Source organism: Otolemur garnettii, unplaced genomic scaffold (assembly GCF_000181295.1).
Source record: "Otolemur garnettii isolate 467f Iridium unplaced genomic scaffold, OtoGar3 scaffold00060, whole genome shotgun sequence".
NCBI lineage: Eukaryota > Metazoa > Chordata > Mammalia > Primates > Galagidae > Otolemur > Otolemur garnettii.
In genome coordinates, this window is record NW_003852455.1 from 584811 (window position 1) to 595105 (window position 10295).

Genomic DNA, 10295 nt, shown 5'->3' on the forward strand with positions numbered 1-10295 from the left:
CAGGCTCGAACCCACCAGCCTCGGTGTATGTGGCTGGCGCCCTACTCACTGAGCTATGGGTGCCCAGCCAACTCTAAGGATTTTAAGAAACTTTCTGATGATTTCAATGCTGCCATGGTTGAGAACCACTGATCTGAAATTCACAGAGTGTTCTCATCTGCAAAATAGAAAAAAATCCTTGCTCCCTCCCTTCACTACCTCACAAGGATATTGAGGGTAAAGGAGAAAATATTGCGAAATGCTTGTGCTGTGGGTGAAAAGTGCTATTAAAAGGCAAAGTATGACCAGGAAAAAATGTGTAATTGAATGTGCTTTGTTGACTTGGGAAACTGGGAGCACTTTCTTTGGTTCTTTAATGAAGCATGCAGATGCAAACATCACTATTACTCTTATGCTATGACTTTTGTCATACTTGAGGTAGGCTGTTTTAATCACCTGCTTTTACATAGGAAAGAACTATTAAGGCTGAAAGTCTGTAATGGTCAATGGCTCATAATTCATTAAATCATTTCATACAAGGATTTCTGTAGTTAATAGATGTCATTTCATAGTTGCCATTATTATTTGACTTTTGAATGTTTAGCAATTTATTTCATCTCATTCACATAAATTTAGAGATAGATTAGATAAAGCAGGTAGGATTTGTCCAGTTAAATATTTGAAATCATGGCTCAGTAATTAGGCATCTTCCACCTTTTAGATATGCTTTCATTGGAGAAAGAGTTTTAAAGAGCTCTAAACCATATAAAAACTATTATGATTAACTGTAACTTAAGTCCCCAAACAACTGTTTGTATAGACTGTAATATTAATTTTTAAAAATAATTTAAAGAAATGAACAGTTTTGAAGAGATAGACACTTAAGGCCTTTTAATGATTAGTGCTGAAAAGACGACCTTCCAGGCCAGGCCATGCTTGTAATTCTAGCACTCTGGGAGGCTGAGGCGGACAGATTGCCTGAGCTAGAGCGAGACCCTGTCTCTAAAAAATAGCCGGGTGTTGTGGCGGGTGCCTGTAGTCCCAGCTACTCGGGAGGCTGGGTCAAGAAAATTGCTTGAGCCCAAGAATTTGAGGTTTCTGTGAGCTATGATGCCAGGACACTCAACCCCAGTGTGACTGAATGAGACTCTTGTCTCAAAAAAAAAAAAAGAAAGAAAGAAAAGATTACTTCCTAAGAAATCAAGAGCACCAGAATTGGGGTTGTGGTAGATAGGACCACTTTAAAGCCTTTATTGGGAAGGAACAGTCCATACCCAACCCACATGCTGTCTTCATAAAATATTCCTCAATTTCTCTAGCTGAATGTATTCTTTCCTTCCCTGGAATTTCCCTAGTTCCTGGTTTATCTATAGTGAATTCATGCTGTATTACTTTATATTAATATAAAATTATTTATATTTATTATTTATTGGTGTCTTATCTTCCCTAAACTAGGACAGGATTTCTGATGGACTCATCTTTGTGCCCACATTATCTAAGCCTAATAGCAGGTGTTCACATACTTGCTAAAGGAATGAAGAAATAACTAGGTAGGAAAACAAAAGCTCATCTGAAGTTACAGACTATAGAAGCAAAAGATAGATGAGAAAGTCTTTTATGTCCTAGTCCAAGTGAAGCAGGAAGGAAAGGGATGCACCTGAGGCTAGTAAGGAAGAGATAATTACTGTGAATGCATTTTAGCCATTCCCCTTTATTTGTAAATATTGGTAAACTTTGATTTTTAGGTTTTGGTGTAGATTTTATATTTGTTTAGAGTCAAAATTAGAATTCTGTATTTTAATTTTTTGGACTTCTGTTGTTTTGCCTTAGTTTCTTAATAAAAAGTTAAAACAAACATTAACCACCCGTGATTGCTTACATTTAAAAGAAATTTTTTTACCTATTGGTCAGAAAGAAAAATTGGGGGGCCTTAGTAGCCAAAGGTGGTGATGGAATTTACTTACAAATTCCATGGCTTCACTAACAGAGTCTACCTTTCCCATGTTTAAAATGGAACATGGACAGGGAATAGAAATTCACTAAGGTCCTCTTCCCCAGCTGCTACTACCCCTGGCCAACAGTTGTCTGATGCAGTTCTTTGCCAAGAGTTATCAGAGGCAGAAATGCTGTTTCTGAACTGGCTGAACAAATGGCTCTCTTGATCCAAAAGCTTAAAAGAATCAATCACTTGATCATGTTGGTAAAAATTGCATTATGTATTAATGTTAAAATGTATACAAAGGGTTTTCATTTTCTAAAAATTAAGTATAATATTTCTGTATTTATCTTTTGGTTTATTGGAAAGAGACACCAGACATAGCTTTCTTAGTATTTTGTTCTAGTTTCTTTTTTGGATCCTTCCCTGAACCACTTGCTTTTTATTTAATGGATTCATTAGACTATTTTGAGTGCAACATGTTGTCTAGTCTTCAGAATATAATTTATTGAAAGAAGTAGCCCCTCAATTTAAGATTGTCATTCATATTTTGAATATAGGATTTCATGATGAGTGACTTAAGAAGTAACAATCATTTAGGGAGTTTCCATAGTGCTTAATTTCTGTTTCATTTAAATCAGGAAAACAGAAGAAAAAGTTTAAGGAAGTCAAGTCCTGTCCATAGTATGATACTTAGTAAGTCATACTGTATTTCTGCTCTCATATCTCCTCGATAAATTGGGAAGAAAATCAAGTAATAGGAATAGTTTTGAGATCCTATCTCCTTTGAGAAAGGCTCCCTGAAATAATTTATTAAAATACTGGTTGAATCAGCACCTGTTGCTCAGTGATTAGGGCACCAGTCACATGCACCAGGGCTGGTGGGTATGAACCTGGCCAGGGCCTGCTAAACAACAATGACAACAGTAACCAGCTGTGCCTGTAGTCCTAGCTACTTGGGAGGCTGAAGCAAGAGAATTGCTTAAGCCCAAGAGTTTGAGGTTGCTGAGAGCTGTGAGGCCACAGCACTCTTCCAAGGGTGACATAGTGATACTTTGTCTCCAAATAAATAATAAAATAGTGGTGTCCCAAATTAGATTAGTTAAAGGCATATTATAATGGGAATTGGTCAGAATAGTTTTGTTTATTTTAATGTAGCTAACTAGTTCACTTTTCCCAACCAGTGTTTAAAGGGTATGTTACACGTGTGTGCCCCTTTTTTGGTCACAACCTTTGAAGGAAAAGAGGTATAATGTGGGAATGAGAGTTATCAGTGACATCTCTCTTCCTTCGGTAGGTCAAAGATTGATATAATTCATGACTAAATTGCCCAGAGCAATAGAGGATCTGGACAGATGGCTACTTGCTGAAAGTCATGTTGGTACCAGAGCCAAATGGAATCCACCCTTCAAGCACAGGCCACAGGATTAGTGAACTACTGCCTGTGGAATCCCATGGAACTAATGGTGACTTCTTAGGCCACTTTCGGTGTTGTGTGGGTATAGTTGAGCCATAGCTTCTGAAATTGTGAAGGATCTCCCTGCCCACCAGCTACTCAGTCACCCACTCAGTAATTTAGAGAGAATGAAAAAAGCAGAAAAAATAATTTGTAATTCATTAAAAATGTTCTAATACTTGGCAGGCATGGTGGCTCACACCTGTAATCCTAGCACTCTGGGAGGCCTAGGTGGGTAGATCCTTTGAGCTCAGGAGTTCAAGACCAGCCTAAGCAAAAGTGAGACCCAGTCCCTACTAAAAATAGAAAAACTAGCCAGGTATGGTGGCACATGTCTGTAGTCCTAGCTACTTGGGAGCCTGAGGCAAGAGGATTGCTCAAGCCCAAGAGTTTGAGGTTGCTTTGAGCTATGACACCAAGGCACTCCACCTAAGACGACAGAGTGAGACTCAAAAAAAAAAAAAACAAGAAGAACCCGTTCCTAATGCCTATTATGCATTAGGCTCTTACCAGGAATTAAGGATGTAGAAATGAGAAAAAAGTAAAAAATATGGTCTCTTCTGGAGTTGCTCACACGCTGGTGTGAAAGCAAATTTGAAAATAGACTACTATGAAAAGAAGGAAGTGGAATCGTTCCTTTACTGGAATTATGTATGAACTCTAGTGTGGCATTGAAGAGAGAAAATTTAACTTAACCTAGGGTAATATTTAAGCGAAGTCTTAGAAGATGGGTAGGAGTTGATGAAAATAGATTCACTATTCCAGGCAGATGGAATATTAATAGTATGTTCTTTGATAACAGAGGCATAAGCAGATCTGGTATGTCTGGAATCGGTGCATATGAGAGAAGTGGGAGACAGTATGGAGCCAGGAAATTGGCTCCAGATCTTTATCATACTAGGGAGTTACCGTTTTGTCCTGTTTTTCATGGGTCAGCCATTCTAAGGTTTTTCATCCAGGGTGTGATTATTTCAGCTATAAAAAGCAGTAACAGAAAGGTGGGAGGGAGTCAGAAGGTTTAGGCAGAAAATGATGAGGACCTAAACTAAGGTGACTAAGGATGGAGGAGGGATGTATTTAAAAGATACTCAGGGAGGTAAGTGGACACTAGTTATACAGAGTGGCCATAAAGTTTGTGTGCAATTCAAAATTCCACACAATTTTAAATTGCACATGAACTTTATGACCACTTGTATAGATTGAAGTACTTTTTTTAGGTGTGGACTTTTTTTCAGTGTGGAGAATAATGGTACACTCTTGAAAAAAAGAATTGCAGGCTCTGTGCCCCTGACTAAGGCACCAGCCACATACACCTAAGGTGGCAGGTTCGAATCCAGCCCAGGCCCACCAAACACCAATGACGGCCGCAACCAAAAAATAGCCAGGCATTGTGGCGCGCGCCTGTGGTCTCAAGCTAGTTGGGAGGCTGAGGCAGGAGACTTGCTTGAGCCCAGGAGTTGGAGGTTGCTGTGAGCTGTGACAACACTCTACGCAGGGGGACAGCTTGAGGCTCTGTCTCAAAGAAAAAAAAAACAGAATTGCAAAAGAGTAATAGTAGATTGGGTGTGGAGGTGGTAAGTTCAGTTTTACACATGTTGAATCTGAGGTAGTGGAGTTAAAGGAGATAGGGAGCCAACTGTCCACTGAACAAGAGAACTGCTGAGAGGTTGCTTTCCTCATGAGATCTGGAGGCTCCAATCCAGCAGGCAGGGAGAGGGAAGGTATGTCTGGAGTTCACTGAAAGGACATGTGCCCTCTGAGTTGTCACTCTGCCAGTCAAAGGCTGGTGGCATTGTTATTTATTTTGTTTTGAGTTTCATGCCCTATACCTCTGAGTAACAATCCTAGCACTTTAAACTGAGCTCAGTTATTTTCTATCATTTTGGTTTTAAGGCAAGACTACTGGATTAGTAATTCAGGACTCATAGGCTCTAGGTGTTGGCAGGGCTGTTAGCTATACCATGATTCCTGAGCAGATTTCTCATTCTCTGGGGCTGCTACCTTATCTGCTAAAATGTGTAGATTGACCTAGCTCAATGGTTCTCATTTCAGATGCCTGTAAGCTTCACCTGGGAAGTTTTTATTTTTAAAATCAGCTTTACTAAGATGTAATTGACATAGCATAAGCTACACACATTTAAAGAGTTTAATTTGATGTTGATTAAAGGATAAAAAAGCCAAGCTTTTATTTATTTATTTTACTATTATTATTTTTAGAGACAGAGTCTTACTTTGTCGCCCTCGGTAGAGTGCCGTGGCATCATAGCTCACAGCAACCTCCAGCTCTTGGGCTTAGGCAATTCTCTTGCCTCAGCCTCCTGAGTAACTGGGACTACAGGCACCCACCACAATACCCGGCTATTTTTTGTTGTTGCAAATTGGCTGGGGCTAGGTTTGAACCCTCCACCCTTGGTATATGGGGCTGGTGCCCTACTCACTGAGCCACGGGCACCACCCCTTTTTTATTTATTTTTAGAGACAGAGTCTTACTTTGTTGCCCTCGGTAGAGTGCTGTGACATCACACAGCAGCCTCTAGCTCTCAGGTTTAGGTGATTCTCTTGCCTCAGACTCCCGAGTAGCTGGGACTACAGGTGCCCACCAGAATGCCTGGCTATTTTTTTGTTGCAGTTTGGCCGGGCCCGGGTCTGAAGCCACCACCCTCGGTATATGGGGCTGGCGCCCTACTCATTGAGCCACAGGTGCTGACTTAAGCTTTTAAATGATTAAATTTAGTTTTAATTAGATGTCTTACTGAGGACTATAGACCAAGGCCATCCCCTGGGAGGAGTCTTTCAGAGGGATTCTGTCAGACCCTGCTGCACAATATTCATCCCATTGCTTACATACAGGTGGTAGGGGTTCAACTCATGAAAAATCAGAAGTTACATTAAAGCAGAATTTCCTCAAGTTTTGTATGTGAGAGTATATCTGGGCCAGGCATGATGGCTCACGCCTATAATCCTAGCACGGAGGCCTAGGTGGGTGGATTGTTTAAGCTCAGAAGTTTGAGACCAGTCTGAGCAAGAGTGAGAACTAGCTCAGCATTGTGGTGGGCGCCTGTAGTCCCAGCTACTGTGGAGGCTGAGGCAAGGAGATCACATGAGCCCAAGAGTTTGAGGTTGCTGTGAGCTATGATGTCACATCACTCTACTAAGGGTGACAGAGTAAGACTGTGTCTCACTCTGCTTATAGATTACTTAACATTTGGTTATAAATCGTAGAAGCATCGTTGCCAATCTTGGCAGGCATTATCTTATGTAAAGAAAAGTAAGAATCAGAGTCATTTATCTTTTTTTTTTTTTTTGAGACAGAGCCTCAAGCTGTTGCCCTGGGTAGAGTGCCGTGACATCACAGCTCACAGCAACCTCCACCTGCTGGGCTAAAGTGAGTCTCCTGCCTCAGCCTCCCAAGTAGCTGGGACCACAGGTGCCCACCACAACGCCTGGCTATTTTTTGGTTGCAGCCATCATTGTTGTTTGGCGGGCCCAGGGCTGGATTCAAACCCGCCACCTTAGGTGTATGTGGCTGGCGCCTTAGCCACTTGAGCCACAGGCGTCGAGCTGGTCATTTATCTTTTAAGTAATATAGTGACTCAGGCAAGATGGGGGGGGTGGGGGAGGCACGTGTGTTCTGTTCTATCTTCAAAGCATTTTTCTAAAATGCTATTATCAGAGTCTTTGTGAAATTATACTGGCAGACAGAAATAAGCAAACATGGCTTCTCAGTTTGTTACTTTGTCTCACACTGGAGAGCTTTTCAAGATTATGTGCCTAGGTATATTAAATTATATTAAATTCTATGGGGTAGAGGTGAATTTAAGCATCAGTATCAGTACTTTGTTTGTTTGTTTGTAGGAAATTCTCCCCTGAACTGTGAGTTTGGCATTCAGGACTGTATTTGGTTGTTCATTGGAACAAGGGATAAGGCCCAGAAAAGTTTTAGGGGGTTTATTTATAGGAAGGTCTATTGTCAAGTTGCATTTGTAAAGTGTGTTTGTAAAGTATGTAGTGTAGTGGTTAAAAACAGATTCTGGAGGCTTGTCGCCTATAGCTCAGTGAATAGGGTGCAGCCACATAACACCGAGACTGGTGGGTTCGAGCCCAGCCCAGGCCTGCTAAATAGCAATGACAGCTGCAAACCAAAAAAATGGCGGGTGCTGTGGCGGGTCCTGTAGTCCCAGCTACTCAGGAGGCTGAGGCAGGAGAATTGATTGAGCCCAGGGGTTTGAGATTGCTGTGAGCTGTGACGTCACAGCGCTCTACCAAAGGCAACATAATGGGACTCTGTCTCAAAGAATAAAAAAAAACATGGATTGTGGAATCAGTGCTGCCAGTTTTCCAACCCCAGTTCTACCATTTATTAGCTCTATAACTTTGGGCAGGTCATTTGTTTCAGTTCCCCTGACTGTAAAATGGAGGAATAGTGCTTACCTACTTTAAAAGGTGATGTGAGTGTTACAGGGGTTGCTCTTACAGGTCAAAGGCAGGAATGCAGTTGGTCTTATAAGAACTTAGACAAAGCAATGGAGAGCCAATAGGAGCCCAAGAGTACCACATCTTCCTTGCAACTGAGACGTATCTTCAGTCTTTTCCTAAATACTTTCTTCTACACAGTCCAAATTTACCATCTTAGCCATTTTTAAGTGCACAGTTCAGTGGTATTAAGTACATTCATAATGTGTGGAACCTTCACCACCATCCATCTCCTGAGCTCTTTCATCTTGTAAGCTGAAACTCTATATCCATTAAACAATAATCCCCAATTCTTTCATCCCAGCAACCCCTGACAAACACTTTCTGTTTTTATGATTTTGACTCCTTTAACTATATCATATAGCTGGAATCCTTACAGTATTTATCTTTTTGTGACTGGCTTATTTCAGTTAGCATAATGTACTCAGGGTTTACTCAGGTCATAGCCTGTGTCAGAATTTCCTTCCTTTTAAGACTAAATAATATTACATTGTAGGCATATAGCACATTTTGCTTATCTACTCATCCTTCAGATCAGTGGTTCTCAACCTGTGGGTCGCGACCCACAGGAACTGGGTTAAAGGGTCGCAACATTAGGAAGATTGAGAACCGCTGCTTTAGATGGACACTTGGAATGGACACTTTTGTATTTTAACTATTATGAATAATACTGTTATGAACATGTTTGTACAAATATCTCTTTGAGACTCTGCTTTCAATTATTTTGGGTATGTACCCAGAAGTGAAATTTCTGAATCATATATGGTAATTCTATGTTTGATTTTTTAAGGAACTGTCATACTCTTCCATAATGGCTGTACAGTTTTATATTTCCACCAATAGTGCACAAAGATTCCCATTTCTCCACATCCTTACCAATACTTGTTATTTTCTAGTGTTTTTTTGTTCTTGTTTTATTTTTTATTTTTTTCAGATGGAATCTCACTCTGTTGCCCAGGTAAGTGTACCATGGTGTCAGCCTAGCTCATAGCAACCTCAAACTTTTGGGCTCAAAAGTAGCCAGGACTACAGGTGCCAGCCACCACACTCAGCTAATTTTTCTATTTTTAGTACAGAAGGGCCTCTCGCTCTTGGTCAGGCTGGTCTTGAACTTCTAAACTCTTATCACCCCAGCTTCCCAGACTTCTAGGATTACAGGTGTGAGCCACTGCATCTGGGCTTATTTTCTGTTTTTTTTGAAAATAACTATTTTATTGGATATGAAGTGAGAGTATTCTGTATTTTTATTTGCTAAATGTAGCAACCATCAAAGCCAGTCAGAGACCTCTTGCCTGGTCCTGCCAACACCTTACTCTTGCCTTTTCTGTGTCACACCCTGGCCCTGAGCTCCTGGTCTCCACCCAGCCACTCCTCATGTGCTACTCCACATGCCCCAGCATGAGATCTGGGTCTGGGGCTGATGCAGAGAAAGCTTTCATGATGTTCTCTTGCTGTGCTTCCTCTGAGAGCACTGCTCTGGCACCACACTGGCAGGTCAGCACTATAGCCTGAGCCTGAAGGTAGAAATTGATGTAACTTCTTCTCAAAGGAAATGGCCCAAGAGAAAAAAATGTTGAAACAGCAAAAGTTTGTGGCCTAAACTCAAAGCACAGAGTGTAATAGATAGCTGACATTTTGCAGGCTGGAAGAAGCAGACATTTTTAGTTATTTGATCCTTTCCTCCATTAGGGTTCCAGCTTCTTCTTTCTCCTTTCTCTTTTTCAGAAACTTGCTAAGGACCTGCCATGAGCACTATGCTGTCAGACAGGCAATACAAGTAAAACTTTGTCCTCAAGGATCTCAAGGCCCAGCAAGGAAGGCAAGACCTTTCTAAATAGTTGTCACATAAGGTAGAAAACAATGATGTCTAAGGGATCCTTTATAGAAGGAATGCCATATGAGGGCCTTTTAGGGTGATGGAGGGGTTCTATCCAAGTAGCTTCATTGCAAGAGGTCTGAGCTATCCTTTGTTATCCTCAAAGGATCAGTATTTAAACATGTATCAATTTTCCAAATAAATTTGTTAAATTTTACACGATTTATTCCTTTAAATAATTTGTAGAATTTAGAGTCATTTATTTTTCACCAATTCTTCTAAATATACAGCCTATTTATTTATTTTTTTAAAATTGCAGGCTACATTCATGTCTCAAGTGTCAAAATGTCATAATGTTGATTTCTCCTTTCTACCCAATTTTGAATCCATTTTGCTGCCTCTTTGGAATTCTGTGACTGCACTGGCTTGGTTCTCACAGGTATCCCCCTCTGCAGAAACATGCTTGAAGTTTTCTCTGTCATGGTAAGTAAATGACTGTTCTTTTAAAATTTTGACATCTTTGAAATAAACAGAAAAATAAAGGGAACAACAACAAACACCCATTTGCCCACTGTTCAGCTTTAACAAATCTTAGTGTTTTGCCATCTTTGCTTCAGATAGTTTTTCTGAGAAGC